Source organism: Balaenoptera physalus (assembly GCF_965194825.1).
Source record: "Balaenoptera physalus genome assembly, chromosome: 10".
NCBI lineage: Eukaryota > Metazoa > Chordata > Mammalia > Artiodactyla > Balaenopteridae > Balaenoptera > Balaenoptera physalus.
In genome coordinates, this window is record NC_138889.1 from 42,460,141 (window position 1) to 42,477,948 (window position 17,808).

A 17,808-nucleotide genomic window follows, 5' to 3' on the forward strand; every position below is an offset into this window, starting at 1 on the left:
AGGGCAGAGGTACAGAGAGCTACTACCGCTCACTCAAAGGGCCCCTGCCACCAGTATTCGGGTCTGCAGCAAACATTCCTTTGATGCACTCTTACAAAAGCTACCAGCAGGGGTCACAGAGAGCAAGCCCTTCCTTGGCTATTTTTTTGTCCCTGATCCCAGATCCAAAGGAGAAATGTTTTATGTTGAAGCCAAATTGTGCTGACCTCTTTGGGGAGAGGGCTGGTAGAGGATTGGGCCCCAGTCCCAGCTTCCTCTTGTCTTGAATGGACCCCAGATAAGATATAGGGACCTCGGGCACCTCTTGCAGACCACAGGAGATGTGGGGAGTTTCTATCACTTGGAACAATGGCAGGCAAGCTGATCTTTCAAAGTCTTATTGGGGAGACTACAGGGTGAGGAAGATGAAATGCCTTTGTTCTCTAAAGGCATTTGAGCTCTTCCTCACCGATTTCTTTAGCATGGTTTTCTTCTCCTCTCCCTGGTTCTTGTGCTGACCCAATACTAGTGGTGTTTAATGCCCTGACAACTGTGCTAGCTCCTCCCATTCTGGCAGTTTTCCCAGGGAAATCCCTCTGTAACTAAAAGGACCCTGAAATTTGTATAACCGTTAGATCCCATATATTTTCTTGTAAGAAATCTTAAAGGAAAAATTTCAGGCAAAATACCTGTGTTTTGTGGGCTGATAACTTTAAAAAGGAGGCCTTTTAGTAGACAGTTGGAAGAGCCAGTTGGATTCCACTGTGATGCAATCAGGAATGTTGGAGTTACCATGGCGCTGATGTGAGTATATCTGGAAGAGATACATGGGTACTGACCAACAGTTCAAGTTTCATTTGGAAATGTTTTGTTGAGACAGTACCTGTTTTCCTGGAAGGAAAATCGTCTCTACTTTTATCCAAAGCAAGACAATCAGAGGAGAGTTCCCTGAAAAGGTGATGTTTGGGCTGAGGCTTGAGAGTTGCCTGGGTGCAAAGACCATCAGACAAGAGTATACCGGCATTTTTTGAGACACAGGCAGGAATGTGTTTGGAATGAGAGAGCAAGGAGCAGGGTAGAAAGGGGTGAGGTCCAGAGGTGATGGTGGGCCAGATCACTTAGGGACTTTTCGGACATTCGGAGGATTCTAAGTGGGGTGGAATAGGTGCGCCTGAAGTTTGAGGACAGGGGAAAGTGAGAGAGAATATTTGAATGGTGGAAATTAGGGGCGCTTAAGAGGATTAGGAAACAGTAATAAGGGAGCACTTGAAATTGGGTTAATGAGATAGTTTGCTTTGGTTATTTTTTTGTTTTCTTATTTGTACACATATATTTTCTGTCCTAAATCATAACTATTACATTTGCTCTACACAGTTCAAGTTGAAAGTGGAGTGTACATGGTGAGATTTTTTTTCACATTGTTTTCAATATGTTTTTTTTCTTTTCACACACACACACTGTATTTTATTTTTATAAGGGATAAATAAACTGACACCAAGCATTGTAAATGGATGACCACAACAAAAGCAACGATTGCAATTACCCAACACGAAACTCACTCATACTATGTCATAATATTGACATTCAGTCCAGTAATCCTCCACTGTAACAACTCCTTTACTTTGCAGTGGAAATTGATCTGTATATTTTTTGCCTCTGAGTCCTTGTGGGATTTCTTGTTTTTTTAATTCCAACAGAAAGTCACAAAAATTAAATCATCCTCATAAGTTGACTCAGTCCCACCTAATTAATTGTTTTTTCATCTTGATCTTTTGTTAGCACTTTTATGAATTCATCAGTTTTCCATTAGTGTTCTGAACATGCTTATTCATTCAGTTCAGCAGTATAGTCAGTTACCAGAAACCTGTACTTGTCAGAGTCTTTTCCATGAATTTCTTGAAGATGAAACCCTTTTATAGGAACATTTTTGCAAAAGCATCAGAGTACACCCAGAACTGTCTGTAAATGACAAAAGACTTGAAAATGACCACGGTTAAAGATTGGATGAAAGTTCATAATAATGCAATTGACAAGGAAATTTTGTTATTTCTGAGATATACATTTTAAAGTAATAACTAGAATTATGACTTATAACATTAGACCAGAAGATATAAGATTTCTGGAAATTTCATGTAATGTCTGAAACCTTTATATTAACATATTTCCATACAAATAACCCAAAAAAAGTTTAGTATTAGTTGTTTTTTGTTTGTTTGTTTGTTTTTTTATACTGCAGGTTCTTATTAGTCATCAATTTTATACACATCAGTGCATACATGTCAATCCCAATCGCCCAATTCAGCACACCACCACCCACACCCCGCCGCGGTTTTCCCCCCTTGGTGTCCATACGTTTGTTCTCTACATCTCTGTCTCAACTTCTGCCCTGCAGACCGGTTCATCTGTACCATTTCTCTAGATTCCACATACATGCGTTAATATACGATATTTGTTTTTCTCTTTCTGACTTACTTCACTCTGTATGACAGTCTCTAGATCCATCCACGTCTCAACAAATGACTCAATTTCGTTCCTTTTTATGGCTGAGTAATATTCTATTGTATATACGTACCACCACTTCTTTATCCATTTGTCTGTCGATGGGCATTGAGGTTGCTTCCGTGACCTGGCTATTGTAAATAGTGCTGCAATGAACATTGGGGTGCATGTATTTTTTCAATTATGGTTTTCTCTGTGTATATGCCCAGTAGTGGGATTGCTGGAGCATATTGTAATTCTATTTTTAGCTTCTTAAGGAACCTCTATACTCTTCTCCATAGTGGCTCTATCTATTTACATGCCCACCAACAGTGCAAGAGGGTTCCCTTTTCTCCACACCCTCTCCAGCATTTGTTGTTTGTAGATTTTCTAATGATGCCTATTCTAACTGGTGTGAGGTGATACCTCATTGTAGTTTTGATTTGCATTTCTCTAATAATTAGTGATATTGAGCAGCTTTTCATGCTGATGCATCTCTTTTTCCTAACTTGAATGAGAATGTTACTTTTGTTTCACTGTTAAGAATGATCATTGCTATTTTTTACCTTGAAATTCTTTATCTTACAAAAAAAAGCTTCTCTTGATGCTTTGCAAGTAAGAATTTTAAAATCATGAATGGATTTTCCATTTCATCAAATGCTTTTTTGGTACCTATAAGATGATGATATTTTTCATTTACTTTGTTAATATTCTGAATTTTATCATTAAATTTTCCAATGTTCAATCATCCTTGCATTCTATTTCGTCAGGATGTATTATTCTTTTACTATCTTGCTGCATTTCATTGGATAACATTCCATTTTATGCTTTCCTCTATGCTTATAAACAAAAATGGCCTGTAGCTTTATTTTTTATTGTCCTTTTTTCGTTTGGCTATCAGAGAGCAGAATAGCCTCATCTGAGTAGCTTTCCAACTTTTTCTATACTCTGAAGCAATTTGCACAATAAGAGTTAACTGTTTCTTGAAAGTTTTCTAGATTCACATGCAAAATGATGTTTCTCCTGGACTTTCAGGGGTCATACTTTGAACCAGCTTCTTATACTGGGGTGTTATTCAAGCTTTCTGGTGTTTCTTGCATCCATTTTGGATATGTTTCCTCTCCAGACATTTATTCTTTTCTCTTATCTTTTGAAAATGTTGCTGTCAAGTTTCTCCTAAGATTCTCTTTCGAGATTTTAAAAATTCTTTTGTGCACTATTTCATTCCTAGTGGTTTATTTTCCCCTTCTTTCTTATGCTCGGTTATGCCCATGGTGTATTGCTATCATTAATTTCTTCCAAGAATATTTTTGGTCATCAGTGTTCTGTCTCGTATGTGTTTTCTTTCGTTAATTTTGTCTTTATTCTTTGTTATTTTTTTACTCCTACCCCTTCTTTCTCTTCTTCTATTTTATAGCTTCTTCAATTGAATGTTTAGTTCATATATTTTCAATCACCCTTCTTTTTCCTTTTGGTACAATGAAAGATATCATTCTGTTTTAATGCTTTTCACCCTAAACTATAATTTTAAATTTATCTAAATAATTTAAATACATTAAAACAAATTTATTTCACAGAAATTTGTGAAAATCATCATAACGTGATGAATTATGTCAATGAGCCATTCTGATGGGTGTGTAACCAGCACCTGGGTTCAGAATAGAATATTCACATTAATCTAGACACTTCCTCACACCCCCACTCACAACCTCTCTCTTTCACAAAGGTAACCACTACTCTGACTTCTAACATAGATTACATTGGTACCAAAAAATATCATCATCTTATAGGTACCTTTTTATCTTTATCTAAATGGAAGCATAGAATAGGTATTCTTTTGAGTCCGGATAATTTTGCTCAGTATTATGTTTATAGAATTATTCTTATATTTTCATGTAGTTCTTGTTTATCTTCATTTCTGTATTATATTCCATTGTATGAATATACTACAATGTACTTATCCATTCTAATGTTGACTGGCATTTGAGTTGTTTCCAGTGTTTGGCTTCTGAAATCATGTTGTTCTGAACACTCTTGGACTTGACTTTCATTGCACAGACATACACATATCCTAGGCATGAATCATAGCACATGGGTAAGTTCAATTTTAGTGGATACTGTCCAAATAGTTTTTCAAAGTGAATGGAACGATTTCCATTCTCCTTACTAGAGTACAAGAATTTCCATTGTTCACAACAACACCATTTCTTGTATTGTCAATCTTATGAAATTTTAGCCTTTATTTGAATATGCAATTATAGTCCATGGTGGTGTTTTCTTTGTAGTTCCCGAGTAAATATTTCCAAACATTAGTTTTCAACCTGTCTCTATTCTTTTTTTTTTTAGGTTTTTTGTTCAATACTGCCCTGAAGACACTACATTTGGGATACCCAGCCAGGGCTGGGTGATTCACTAGATCTCAAGAGGACAGAGCCAAGTGTCAACCAAGGACATCAGAGACTTGCAGGCTCAGCCAGCACCAGTCCTGAGCAAGGCTTCTGCCCAGCGTGGAGTCCCCTGGAGAATCAGCAAGCCTAAGAAATATTATCAACTCATTGCATTAAAGTCTACTGCGGGTTCCTGCTGATATACTCCAACCCATTTTTGAAAAAGTACTGTTTCCCAGCATCTTCACCTATCCAGAACATAAATCAAAACTTGGGAGTTTCCTGCTTGTTAATGAAAGCTATGACGTCTAAGTCCAACTGGGCCCAGAACCCAAGTTGTAGAATAATGGTATTTCATCCAACCAAAGAAGAGTTTAATGATTTCGATAAATACATTGCTTATATGGAATCCCAAGGTGCACACCGAGCAGGCGTGGCGAAGATCATTCCACCCAAGGACTGGAAAGCCAGACAGACCTATGATGATATCAATGACATCTTAATAGCCGCTCCCCTCCAGCAGGTGACTTCTGGGCAGGCAGGTGTGTTTACTCAATACCACAAAAAGAAGAAAGCCATGACCGTGGGTGAGTACCACCACTTAGCAAATAGTGAAAAATACCGGACTCCAGCACACTTTGATTTTAAGGAGCTGGAGCGAAAATATTGGAAAACACGCCTCTACGATTCACCAGTATATGGTGCGGACGTCAGTGGCTCCTTATTCGATCAAAACACGGAGCAGTGGAACCTTGGACACCTGGGAACCCTTCAGGACCTGCTGGAGCAGGAGTGCGGAGTGGTCATCGAAGGCGTCAACACCCCCTACCTGTACTTCGGCATGTGGAAGACCGCCTTCGCCTGGCACACGGAGGACATGGACCTTTACAGCATCAACTACCTGCACTTCGGGGAGCCCAAGACTTGGTACGCGGTGCCCCCGGAGCACGGCCGGCGCCTGGAACGCCTGGCCAGGCAGCTTTTCCCGGGCAGCGCGCGGGGCTGTGAGGCCTTCCTGCGGCACAAGGTGGCTCTCATCTCGCCCACGGTCCTCAAGGACAACGGCATCCCCTTCGATCGGATCACTCAGGAGGCTGGAGAGTTCATCGTGACCTTTCCCTATGGCTACCACTCTGGCTTCAACCATGGCTTCAACTGCGCGGAAGCCATCAATTTCGCCTGCCCGCGCTGGATCGATTATGGCAAAGTGGCCTCGCAGTGCAGCTGCGGGGAGGCCCGGGTCGCCTTCTCCATGGACGCCTTCGTGCGCATCCTGCAACCGGAGCGCTACGAGCTGTGGAAAGGCGGGCAGGACCGGATCGTGGTGGACCACACGCAGCCCACGGCGCCGGACAGCCAGGTCCTGAACGCCTGGAGGGAGGTCCGCGCGTCCCTGGGAGCCGCTCTCGCCACGAGGCACCACCTGCCCCGCCGCGCTCTGCGCCCCCGTAGGGCTGTAGCCGCGGGCGGTGGGACCCGCCACCGAGTCCCTGTGCGTGCTGTGTGCCGGCGCCCCTCGCCGGCCCGGGGTTCTTGCTCTGCCGACCAGTTCAGGGACGCGGCCACCAGCACCTCCGCGGAGCCCGGCCCGACCCAGCCGCCGACCCCAGGTCCATCCGCCCCGGATCGCCACCCAGCTGGAAGATGTGGCCCTCGTCGTCGTCCTTGGGAACAGGGCACTCAGGAGCCAGCTGCTCCCCCCAGGGCCAAGAGGAGGCTTTCGGTAGACACAGCTCAGGACCCAGAGGCTCAGCCCCTGCCTGTGGATGCACCCTCGCCGGACAGCGCCGCCCCGCTCAGCCCTGGGCTCCAGCATCCCGCCACGGCTTCTGGCTGTGGTTGTGGCCCTGTCCCCTAAGCCCAGGGGATGCCTTTCTACCCCACTGCTCTTGCGTGGGGATCCTTTGAGACTGGTCATATTTCCATTTCAGAGCTTTGGGTATTTACAGGTCACTAGCCTTGCGTGAGCGTGCCTCCTGTGCTGCCGCTGGACATGCTGGTTCCCTGGTGTTTACCAAATTCTCCAAAGTTTGTTCTTCCTTCCAGACCCTGGAATCGTTGGACACTGCTAACTCCTGTGTCACAAACTGAGGTTTCATGCACTGGACACTCTAGTATCTCTGGGAACTAGGTCCTGCTGAGGTCGCCAGAGCCCAATCTACCTCACACTCCCATCCTGTGGGCCAGCTCTGGATGCTGCTGTACTTCTAAAGAACCCTGGGCTTTGATTACCCTCCAGTCTCTCTCCTTTTCCTCTTCCCCCTTCCCTTCCTGCTTTTCTTGCCAAACTAGGCCCTTTTGACCAATTAGGTCAGTAGAGACTAAGATAATAATTGATAATCTTTCTGAGTCTTTGATGTATTGAAAATGTGTTCTCTGCTAGTAGGGTAACTAGAATGTTAAAATCTGAGTTTATTAAATATATTAAAGGTAACCAGAATGTTAAAATCTGACTTTATTTTCTGTGTTGTTCAGTCAGTCAACTGAGAGGTGGTCGTTTTTTCTGCACTTTTCTTAATAATTATATCAAAACATTTCAAGCAAATCTTATTTTTATGAGCTGGTTGCCTTGTGTGATGTTGGTGAGTGAGTTTGGGGTTGATTGTTGGGTTCCAGCTGGCTGGCTGGGTTGGGGGGTTTGGTTTGCAGGCCTATCTGAAGGATGACTTGGTGGGAATCACCTGGCACTTGGCTGATCCAAGTTGCTAGGAGAGATGAGCAAACAGAGGACAAAAAGTGCCAGCATGTGAAAATCTTCTCTGCAAGTCTCCACTGCCTTCTCAATGCTGTATGTATATTTCACAAGGTTAAGTCATTGACACATCACAATAAACCAATCCACAAATAAAGGAACAAGACAATTTCAAGTGGGCATGGTTCTGTGAAGAGATTAAAGGGGATGGGATGCTAGTGCAGAATGGGCAGTGTGGTTCCGGTGGTCAGGGAATACTTCGTAGAGCAGGAGACCTTTCTGAGTCCCAAATGACAAGAAGGAAGGTCCAGAGCTGATTTCCACTTGGATGAAACAGCAAGTGTAACAGCCCTAGCATAGAGCTTGGTGTTTTTGTGTGGATAGAGAGGAAGCTCATTTGTGTCTGGGGCACTGAGAAGGGAGAGGCAGGGTCCAGGGTATGCAGGACCTTGTAGCTCATGTGAAATATTTGAGTTTTTTTCAACTTGAAATGAGAAGGCATTGGAAGTTGAAAACAGCACTTGACATGATATAATTTGCACAGTTAACTAATCACCTTAATTGTTCTGTGGACCCCTTGGGGGCAGGAGAAGTAGTTAGAACATCTAAGTAATACAGGTGAGAATTGATGGTTACTGACTTAGGCCATAGTGTTGAAAATGCACAGAAGTGGCCAAAGTCAGAATCAATTTTGGAAATTGAACATGATAGTTTGGATGCAGAAGGAAACACTTCAGAGAATCAAACCACATCTCTCTTCCCTCCAGCTCTCCCCTACAGAATTTCAGTAAGAATCTGGAATTTGAAGCACTATGTAAGACTACAGGCAGGACTAATGAAAAAGTAAGGCTTCTTTGAAGTTCTGATTGAGGAGTAGCAAAAGCCCACGTCTCATCCCTATCACCATGCAGCTAGGCAACACTGTGGTAGTATAGTCTGTGGAAAACTGAAGCTGAGAGACTGCACTCAGGCTCCTCAGTGGAGGATGGCAGTGAGATGCTTGGCTGGAAAGATGATTAAGCCCTGTATTGAGATGGTGGAACCACATGATGGAAGCAGACTGGAATTACTGGGAAGGCAGCAGCCCTGGAGAGCAACTGGACCATAGTAGATCTCATATGAGCAAGGAGTAAACTTTCATGTGATAAGTAACTGAGAACTTAAGGGCTTTTGGTCCTTTCATTTAGGTCAGTTGTGGATATGGCAGTGCAGAGAAATAAGGGAACTCTGAAAAGTCTCTATGAAGACAGTAGCCTGGCTCATATTGCTATTTTAAATTTTAGAAACTGAAATTTTCCTTGTCATATTTCAGGGATATCACAATCTCTTCCCGGCAGATACACGCTCCAAATAACCTAGCATAACAAAATTGGGGGTTTTGAAGGCCAAGAGACAAAAATAAACTTCAGAAAATATTTCTTCCACTATACTCCTTATGTATTCACCCAGTTTTATAATTTAAACAAAATTTCCTTTGCCCAATAAAGAGTAGCAATGTTAAAAATACAGTTTAGTTTTACCAGTAGACTGGTTCCTAAATTAGTCTTCTTGACCTAAGTAGGCATTTCTCAAAAGAAGATATACAAATGGCCAACAGGCCCATGAAAAGATGCTCAACTTCGCTAATTATTAGAGAAATGCAAATCAAAACCACAGAGGGGTATCACCTCACACCTGTCAGAATGGCCATCGTCAAAAAGTCTACAAATAATAAATGCTGGAGAAGTGTGGATGAAAGGGAACCATCTTACACTTTCGGTGGGAATGCAAATTGGTTCAGCCACTATGGAAAACTGTATGGAGGTTGCTTAAAAACACTAAAAATAGGGCTACCATATGATCCAACAGTCCCATTCCTAGGCGTATATCCGGAAAAGGCGAAAAGTCTAATTCAAAAAGATACATGCACCCCAGTGTTCATAGCAGCCTTATTTACAATAACCAAGACATGGAAACACACCAAGTACCCATCAACAGATGATTGGTTTAAGAAGAAGAGGTATATACATACCGTGGAATATTACTCTGCCACAAAAAGATGAAATATTGCCACTTGCAACAGCATACATGGACATAGAGAATATCATACTAAGTGAAGTAAGTAAGACAGAAAAAGACAAATAGATCACTTATATGTGTTATCTAAAAAACAATACAAGTGAATCTATATACAAAACAGAAACAGAGTCACAGACATAGAAAACAAACTTGTGGTTAGCTAAGGGGAAAGGGAGCAGGGGAGGGATAAATTAGGGGTATGGGATTAACAGATACACACGACTGTACAGAAAACAGATAAGCAACAAAGATTTGCACAAAAAATCAAAACAAACAAAAACAAAACCAAAAAAACCCAAGGATTTGCTATATAGCACAGGGAACTGTATTCGATATCTTGTAATAATCTATTATGAAAAATAATCTGAAAAAATATGTATATAACAATCACTTTTCTGTACACCTGCGACTAACACAATATTGCAAATCAACTATACTTCCATTAAAAAAAAAATCAGGCTTCTTGAAAGGATCAGGAGCTGGGGGTGGTAATGAAGGGGGTTCATCCAGCAACTGTATTGAAAATTCTATTTTATTTCAAGTCAACTGGCACACTCAATTTGGATACTCACAATCTGGACCACTCTTCTCAGGAAAAGATACCCAGATCCAGCTGTTCTTCCATGTCCAGTAAGTTGTTGCTATACTTAATCTTGGAAAAGCAAGGGACATTGACAATGACAATTAAATAAAGGCAAGGATAGAGCCATCTTCGTTCTTACTGCCACGATCTCTCCTAGGCCTCTCTCCACTTCTGAGAAATAACAATCACAAGTCCAGTGTATATTCATCAAGTTTGTAGACAAAAGGCTACGAAACCGAAAGTAGTATGTCGTGTGGTTTTAACAACATACCCCCACCATCACCTTTTAAAAAAGTCAATATTACAGTTACAAGATCTAAAGACTTTCCTATCTATAGTCCCTAGTTAGTTCAACAAAGTCCACTAGATCTGGGTAATTTATTTTATTTTATTCGTTCTGCTGCTGATGGACAATAGGGTTATTTGCAAATCTTTGTTATTTCGAACTATGCTTTACAGAGCAGCTTTGTATACAGGATTCCTGGGTTGTATTTATGTTCACTTTTAACTTTTTAGAAAAAGCCCGCTTGCCCTCCAATTTCCACCTCTATTGGCAGTGTGGGAGAGATTTGGTTTCTCCATATCTTGACCCACTTTTTATATTGTCAGACCTAATCAAAATGGGCAGAGAACAGCTTCTCTGATTGCTAGTAATCCTGCACATCTTCTTGTATTTATTGGCCATTTGGATTTCCTCTTTTCTGAATTACCTACTCTAAAGCTCTACCTACTTTTTTTGGTTTGACTATTTTTTGTTGTTGTTATGTAGAAGTTATGTGATATTCAGGATACTAATTCATTGTCTATTTCATGTATGATGACAAACTTCTCCTAGACTGTAAGTTCTTTTAATTTGTTACGTCATAGTATTAGTCAGGGTTCTTCAGAGTAATAGAACCGATAGGAGATATATGTATAGCTCTTAGTAGAGGAACTCATTCATTTGGTTATGGAGGCTGAGGAATCCCACGATCTGTCAGGTAGGCCGTCTGCAAGATGGAGAACGGGGAATATGGTTGAGTCTGGGTTCGAAAGCCTGGGAACCTGGAGTGCCCATGTCAGATGTCCCAAAGCAAGGGAAGACGGATGCGTCTGCTCAAGCAGAGAGAGTAAATTCACCCCTACTCTGCTCTTTTGTTGAATTTGGGCTCTCAGTGGTGTGGGTGATCCCGCCTGCAGTGGTGAAGGCGCTCTTTACTCAGTCTACTGAGGCAAGTGCTAATCTCTTCCCGGAAGAGCCATGCAGAACACACAGAAGTGATGCTTTACCAGCTATCTGGGCATCTCTTAGCCCAGTCTACATGTGAAATTAACCATCACAGTCATTAGTTTGGAATCATTTAAATATATCAGACGTTCCCATCATGGTGCTTTTGGTTCTTTAAGCCATTGTTCCACCCTGAGTTCATACAGACCTTCTTCAATATTTTCTCTTAAAATTCTGTGTTTTATCCATCTGTAATGCACCTCAAATTTATTTATGTAAGTGGTATGAGGTCAAGCTCCAATCCCACCCACCCCCCAAAATAGTGCCAATGCCACTACCACATATTGAATAGCCCATCCTTCCCCATTGGTTTGGTACGCTACCTCCATCGTAGGCAGACTCCCACATATCCATGTGTCTGTGTCTGGCCTCCCTATTCTGTATGCAGATACATTTGTCCATTGCAGCTCAAATACCACAGTTCGGTAGAGGAGAAATCACCCCTCTTTGTTCTTCTTTTAAGGAATCATCTTGGGATTCTTATTTGAATACTTCCCTACTTACTAGATCTGTCACCTTGAGCAAGTTTCTTAATATCTCCTTGATGCGGTTTCCTCATATGAGAAATAGGGTTCATAGGATTTCCCTTATACGGTCATTATGAAGATAAGGCATAAATAAATTATTTTATGCAGAGTGCATTGAACAGTGTCTGGCATTAGATAGTCACCATATATTAGCTATTTTTAATAATATTTGTTCTGTTAGAGGTACAGAGAAACTTCTGTGGATCAAAAACAATGAAAAAGAGAGTGAAAAGACAAATCAAAGAGTGAGAACAGATATCGCGTTACTCATACCCAGTAAAGAAGTAATAAGCAGAACATATAACGACTACCAAGACAGACAACCGAGCAGAAAAATGGACACAATACTTGATGAGGCACTTCCTGAAGGGGCACCTCCAATCAGACAATAATCATCAGAAAATTGGTTCATCCCTATTAGGAACCAAGTAAATGCAAATCATTATGAGGTGCCCCTGTTCCCTCACCTGATCGGCTAAAACTGTAAAGGCAGAAAATCACCAAAGTTCTGCAAAAGTGAGGGGCGATGAACACCCTTGCACGCAGCTAGTGCGTAAACTGGTAAAATGTGTTGAAAACATTTGGCAACTTGCAGTTTACATATTCTATGGCCAGTATAGGCGTCAGGGAAGTTTCAGAGCAACGCTGTTTGTAAGAGGCCAAAAGTGGAAACAACCCAAAGCCCCATCTACAGTAGACAGTTTATATGGTTGAATACTTTACAGCCCTGAAACAGAAAAGTCCAGCTGCATGCAACGGCGTAAATGATGAAAAATTACACCAAAAATACACTAAAGTACATAAATACATTTGTGTTTCTTCACGGTTATATAAAGTTTTCAAAAATGGACAGAGTTTTAATTTTATAATGTTTACCAAAATTACTATGTGAATAGTTAGGATAAGGTCAGTGTAGGAGGCAGAAGGGGCTGTAATCTGGGAAAGAGAGCACAAGTCAGGCAGCCAGGTGCCTGGCAATGTTGCATTTCTTGACCTGGGTAGTGGCTCCACTTCTGTTCACTCTATAGTTATTTGTTGAAGTGTACATATATGCTTTACAGATTTCTGTGAACACTTTCTATTTCATAATTTAAAATATTTTTAAAAGTGCTCTAAAAAATTGTCACATAGTGGTTCATAGAATCATTTGGTTTATAGTGTGTTGTATTGTAGACTGTTTCCAAGACTCAGATTATGTTTCTAATCTTTTTCATTCTAATATTGTTTATTGATGCCTTCTCCTGTTTATTATTTACCATATTATATTTAGTAATACCTAATTTTTGGACAGTTTTAGACTTACAAAACATTGAGCACATGGATCAGGGAGTATTGACCCGACCCCACTCACATGTCCCCCTATTAGTAACATCTTAATTCCCATGGTATATTGATTACAATTAGTGAACCAATGTCAATATGTTATTGTCTACTAAGGCCTATCATTGGTTCAGATTTCCTTACCTTTTACCCAAAGTCCTTTTTCTGTTCCAAGATCTCATCTAAAATGTCAAATTACATTTAGTTTTCATGTCTCCTTAGGTTTCTCTTGGCTGTAACAGATTCTCAGAGTTTCCTCGTTTTTGACCAAAATTTGTATAGAAACGTGACAGTTTGGGGAAATACTGGTCAGGTATATTGTAGGATGCCCCTCTATTGGAATTTGATGCTTTTCTTATGATTATCTTGGGTTTCTGTATTTTTTTGGAGGAAGATTACGGAGGGAATTTTATCACATTTTAATCACATCATATCAAGGACATATACTATCAAAGTAGTTTATGACTTTTGTTTTTTTTGGCCACGTCTCGCAGTTTGTGGGATCTTAGTTCCCTGGCCAGGGATCGAACCTGGGCCCTAGGCAGTGAAAGCGCGGAGTCCTAACCACTGGACTGCTGGGGAATTCCCAGTTTATGACTCTTGATGTTGACCTGGTTAAAATGGTGTTTGGCAGGGCCCTCCTCTATAAATCACTGCCCCTCCCCGACTCCCATCCCCACTTGCCCCTCTGCACCTGCTTCTCGCACTCAGGGAGCACCACTCCCTTTAGCAGGGAGGACTAGATAATTTATTAACCAGTTGTTTCTTTATTTTATTTTTTACGTAACAGACTTCTTAATTAATCTTTTATATTTTTGTATATGGTTGTTTTCCCTTTTGTTTTTTGAATTGTTCTATCATTTTTATCTTTTTCTTCTTTCAAATAATTCTGAGGTATTTTGGTTTAGTTTTTACTAACTACTTGCATACAACAAAAAATCAATACATTTTTAGCTCTTATATGGAAATTGTTGTAGATGTTATGTGGATATTCATTTTTAAATAAATATGGTTGTGTTCAGTTTTTTGATTATTGACTTTCAATTTTATTTCATGATTGAAATAAAAGATTGATCAAGATGGTACTCAATATGTTGATTCTACGGAATTTTTATTGAGATTTATTATGTGGTCTTACAGTGTTAAATTTTTGTAAATGTTTTATATGCATTGAAAAACATTTTGCTATGTGGTCGCTGCAGGTAATATAATCAAAGTTGTTAAATTTATTGTTTAAACTTTTGTAACATTAAATTTTCTTCCGTCCTCATCTATCAGTTTCTGAGAGAACGGTGTTTGAAAAAAAAAATCTCCCACCATGATTGCAAATATGTCAGTTTTTCCTTATAATTCTCAGTCTTTGTGTTCTATGTCTCAGTGCTGTGTGTCTAGGTGCGTAAAGTGCATCACTGTAATCTTTCCCGTGAGTTTTTCTTTTTGATAACTATAAGCTGTTCTTCTTTTACCTTATAAATACATTCGATATTAATTGCTGCTAGACCAGGTTTCTTTTGTGTAATATTTGCTTGGTTTGCCTTTCCCGCTCCTTTTATTTTCAACCTCTTAGCTCGCTGTAAGATTGGTTTAAAAAATCAAAAGGGCGCAGACAAAGTGGGCTGACCAAGCAGAGCAATTACCGTTGATTGGTGCTTATCAAATTATACCTTTGCCCAGGTAGAAAGCCAGAGCCATCAGGACATGGGTCTGCATTTGGAGGCCAGCTGCCCAGAGAACACTGTCTCTCTCTCTGGGTCCTTGAATATCTCCAACTGGAATCAGGATTTTGTTGGTAGAAGGTAGGTCACTTTATTTCTGTAATTTGTGCTTATGAGCAAAAAAGTTATTTTCCTACCAGAAGTTTTAAAAAATGACACTATTTATGCATATATATAGAGAGAGAGTGAGAGAGAGGGAACTATACATTGGGATATCCTTTCCTTGAGTTTTTATTTTTAAACTATTTTCCAACTTAAGTTAATTTTTTCTTAATATTTTCTTGGTAAAAATCACAAAGATTTTCAGGAAAAAGCACCTCATTGAGTGAACTGTGATCTAATGGGAATGAGAGGGTTTCTAGACCTGGGTAAGGAGTGTGTCAATTGGAAGGGACTTGAAAAATATGTGGGATCAAATAAGAGATTTTGATTGGATATGAGGGTATTAGAATTGGGGTGGTACCGATTGAATTGAAATTGCTCTGGGACATATATAGCCAGACTTTGAGCACAGCCTGTTTCATTCAGAGGCTGAATTCTTCAAGGAAACCATTTTCTGGGTCCTAGTGTATCATCATTTGGAATTAAGATTTTAGACTAGCAGAAGGCAAGCACATTTTTGGCCTTTTTTTTTTCCTTTAAAGCATAAAGATGAAAAGGATGACATTTTATATCAGAAAGCAACTTTTTTTCCCTGGTAAAGTTCTCATTTACTTATGCATTTAAAGTACAAGCATTGCATGCATATCATTTTTAGATTTCTTCATTGGGGCCATGTATTTCTGTTATTAAAGGGATTAAAACCTTTTTACTCTTTCACTTTATAATTGCTTGTTAACTGGTGTATGGGATCTATAGATTTTGTATGCTAATCAGTGTCTAGAAACTTGGTTGAACCCTATAATTCTTTTTTTTTTTAAACATCTTTATTGGAGTATAATTGCTTTACAATCGTGTGTTCATTTCTGCTTTATAACAAAGTGAATCAGTTATACATATACACATGTCCCCATATCTATTCCCTCTTGCATCTGCCTCCCTCCCACCCTTCCTATCCCACCCCTCTAGGTGGTCACAAAGCAACGAACTGATCTCCCTGTGCTATGCAGCTGCTTCCCACTAGCTATCTATTTTACTTTTGGTAGCATATATATGTCCATGCCACTCTCTCACTTTGTCCCAGCTTACCCTTCCCCCTCCCTGTATCCTCAAGTCCATTCTCAGTACATCTGCATCTTTATTCCCATCTTGCCCCTAGGTTCTTCATGACCATTTTTTTTTTTTTTAGATTCCATATATATGTGTTAGCATACGGTATTTGTTTTTCTCTTTCTGACTTACTTCACTCTGTATGACAGTCTCTAGGTCCATCCACCTCACTACAAATAACTCAATTTCATTCCTTTTTATGGCTGAGTAATATTCCATTGTATATATGTGCCAAATCTTCTTTATCCATTCATCTGTTGATGAACACTTCAGTTGCTTCCCTGTCCTGGCTATTGTAAATAGAGCTGCAATGAACATTTTGGTACATGACTCTTTTTGAATTATGGTTTTCCCATTAGTGGGATTGCTGGGTCATATGGGAGTTCTATTTTTAGTTTTTTAAGGAACCTCCATACTGTTCTCCATAGTGGCTGTATCAATTTACATTTCCACCAACAGTACAAGAGGGTTCCCTTTTCTCCACACCCTCTCCAGCATTTATTGTTTGTAGATTTTTTTGATGGTGGCCATTCTGACCGGTGTGAGATGATATCTTATTGTAGTTTTGATTTGCATTTCTCTAATGATTAAAAATGTTGAGCATTCTTTCATGTGTCTGTTGGCAATCTGTATATCTTCTTTGGAGAAATGTCTGTTTAGGTCTTCTGCCCATTTTTGGATTGGGTTGTTTGTTTTTTTAATGTTGAGCTGAATGAGCTGCTTGTAAATTTTGGAGATTAATCCTTTGTCAGTTGCTTCATTTGCAACTATTTTCTCGCATTCTGAGTGAACCCTATATTTCTAATAATTTGCCTATCAATGCAAATTAATGATTAGATTTTAATTAGCATGTTTCAAGTATTTACACATTAAGGGTAATGCTTGTTAAGGATGTGTACATTTGTGTTCTGTACTTTTTTCCTGCTTTTGTTTACATAGGCACTCTTTCTATAATGGTAGATTGTTATCTGTGTCCCCTATTTTATTATAACATGATTTGCTTGTACTTTTCTCTCTTTTCTCTTATGCTTATGTTTTTACACTTTTAATGGTCTACAAATTGCATTTCGGTTTCTACAGACCAAGAAAACTGCAGACCAATATTACTGATGAACTTAGCTGCAAAAATCCTCAACAAAATACTAACAAACAGAATCTAGCAGCACATTAAAAGGATCAAACACCATGATCAAGTGGGGCTTATCCCAGGAATGCAAGGATTCTTCAATATACACAAATCAATCAATGTGATAAACCGTATTAACAAACTGAAGGAGAAAAACCATATGATCATCTCAATAGATGCAGAAAAACTTTTGACAAAATTCAACTCTCATTTATGATAAAAACCCACCAGAAAGTAGGCATAGAGGGAACTTACCTCAACATAATAAAGGCCATATATGACAAACCCACAGCCAACATCGTTCTCAATGGTGAAAAACTGAAACCATTTCCACTAAGATCAGGAACAAGACAAGGTTGCCCACTCTCACCACTATTACTCAACATGGTTTTGGAAGTTTTAGCCACAGCAATCAGAGAAGAAAAAGAAATAAAAGGAATCCAAATTGGAAAAGAAGTAAAACTGTC

The 17,808-nt window shown here is 39.9% G+C and overlaps 1 long non-coding RNA gene and 1 pseudogene across 2 annotated transcripts in view; both read left to right on the top strand.

Moving 5' to 3' along the window:
- The window catches only part of LOC309636721, a 939,587-nt gene that overhangs the window by 920,065 nt on the left and 1,714 nt on the right, over positions 1-17,808 (top strand). The gene's annotated exons all lie outside the window — the stretch shown is intronic.
- Positions 5,137-6,702, top strand: LOC309668509 (lysine-specific demethylase 4D pseudogene; annotated as a pseudogene). Its single transcript has one exon. The product of its transcript is annotated as a lysine-specific demethylase 4D pseudogene (transcript).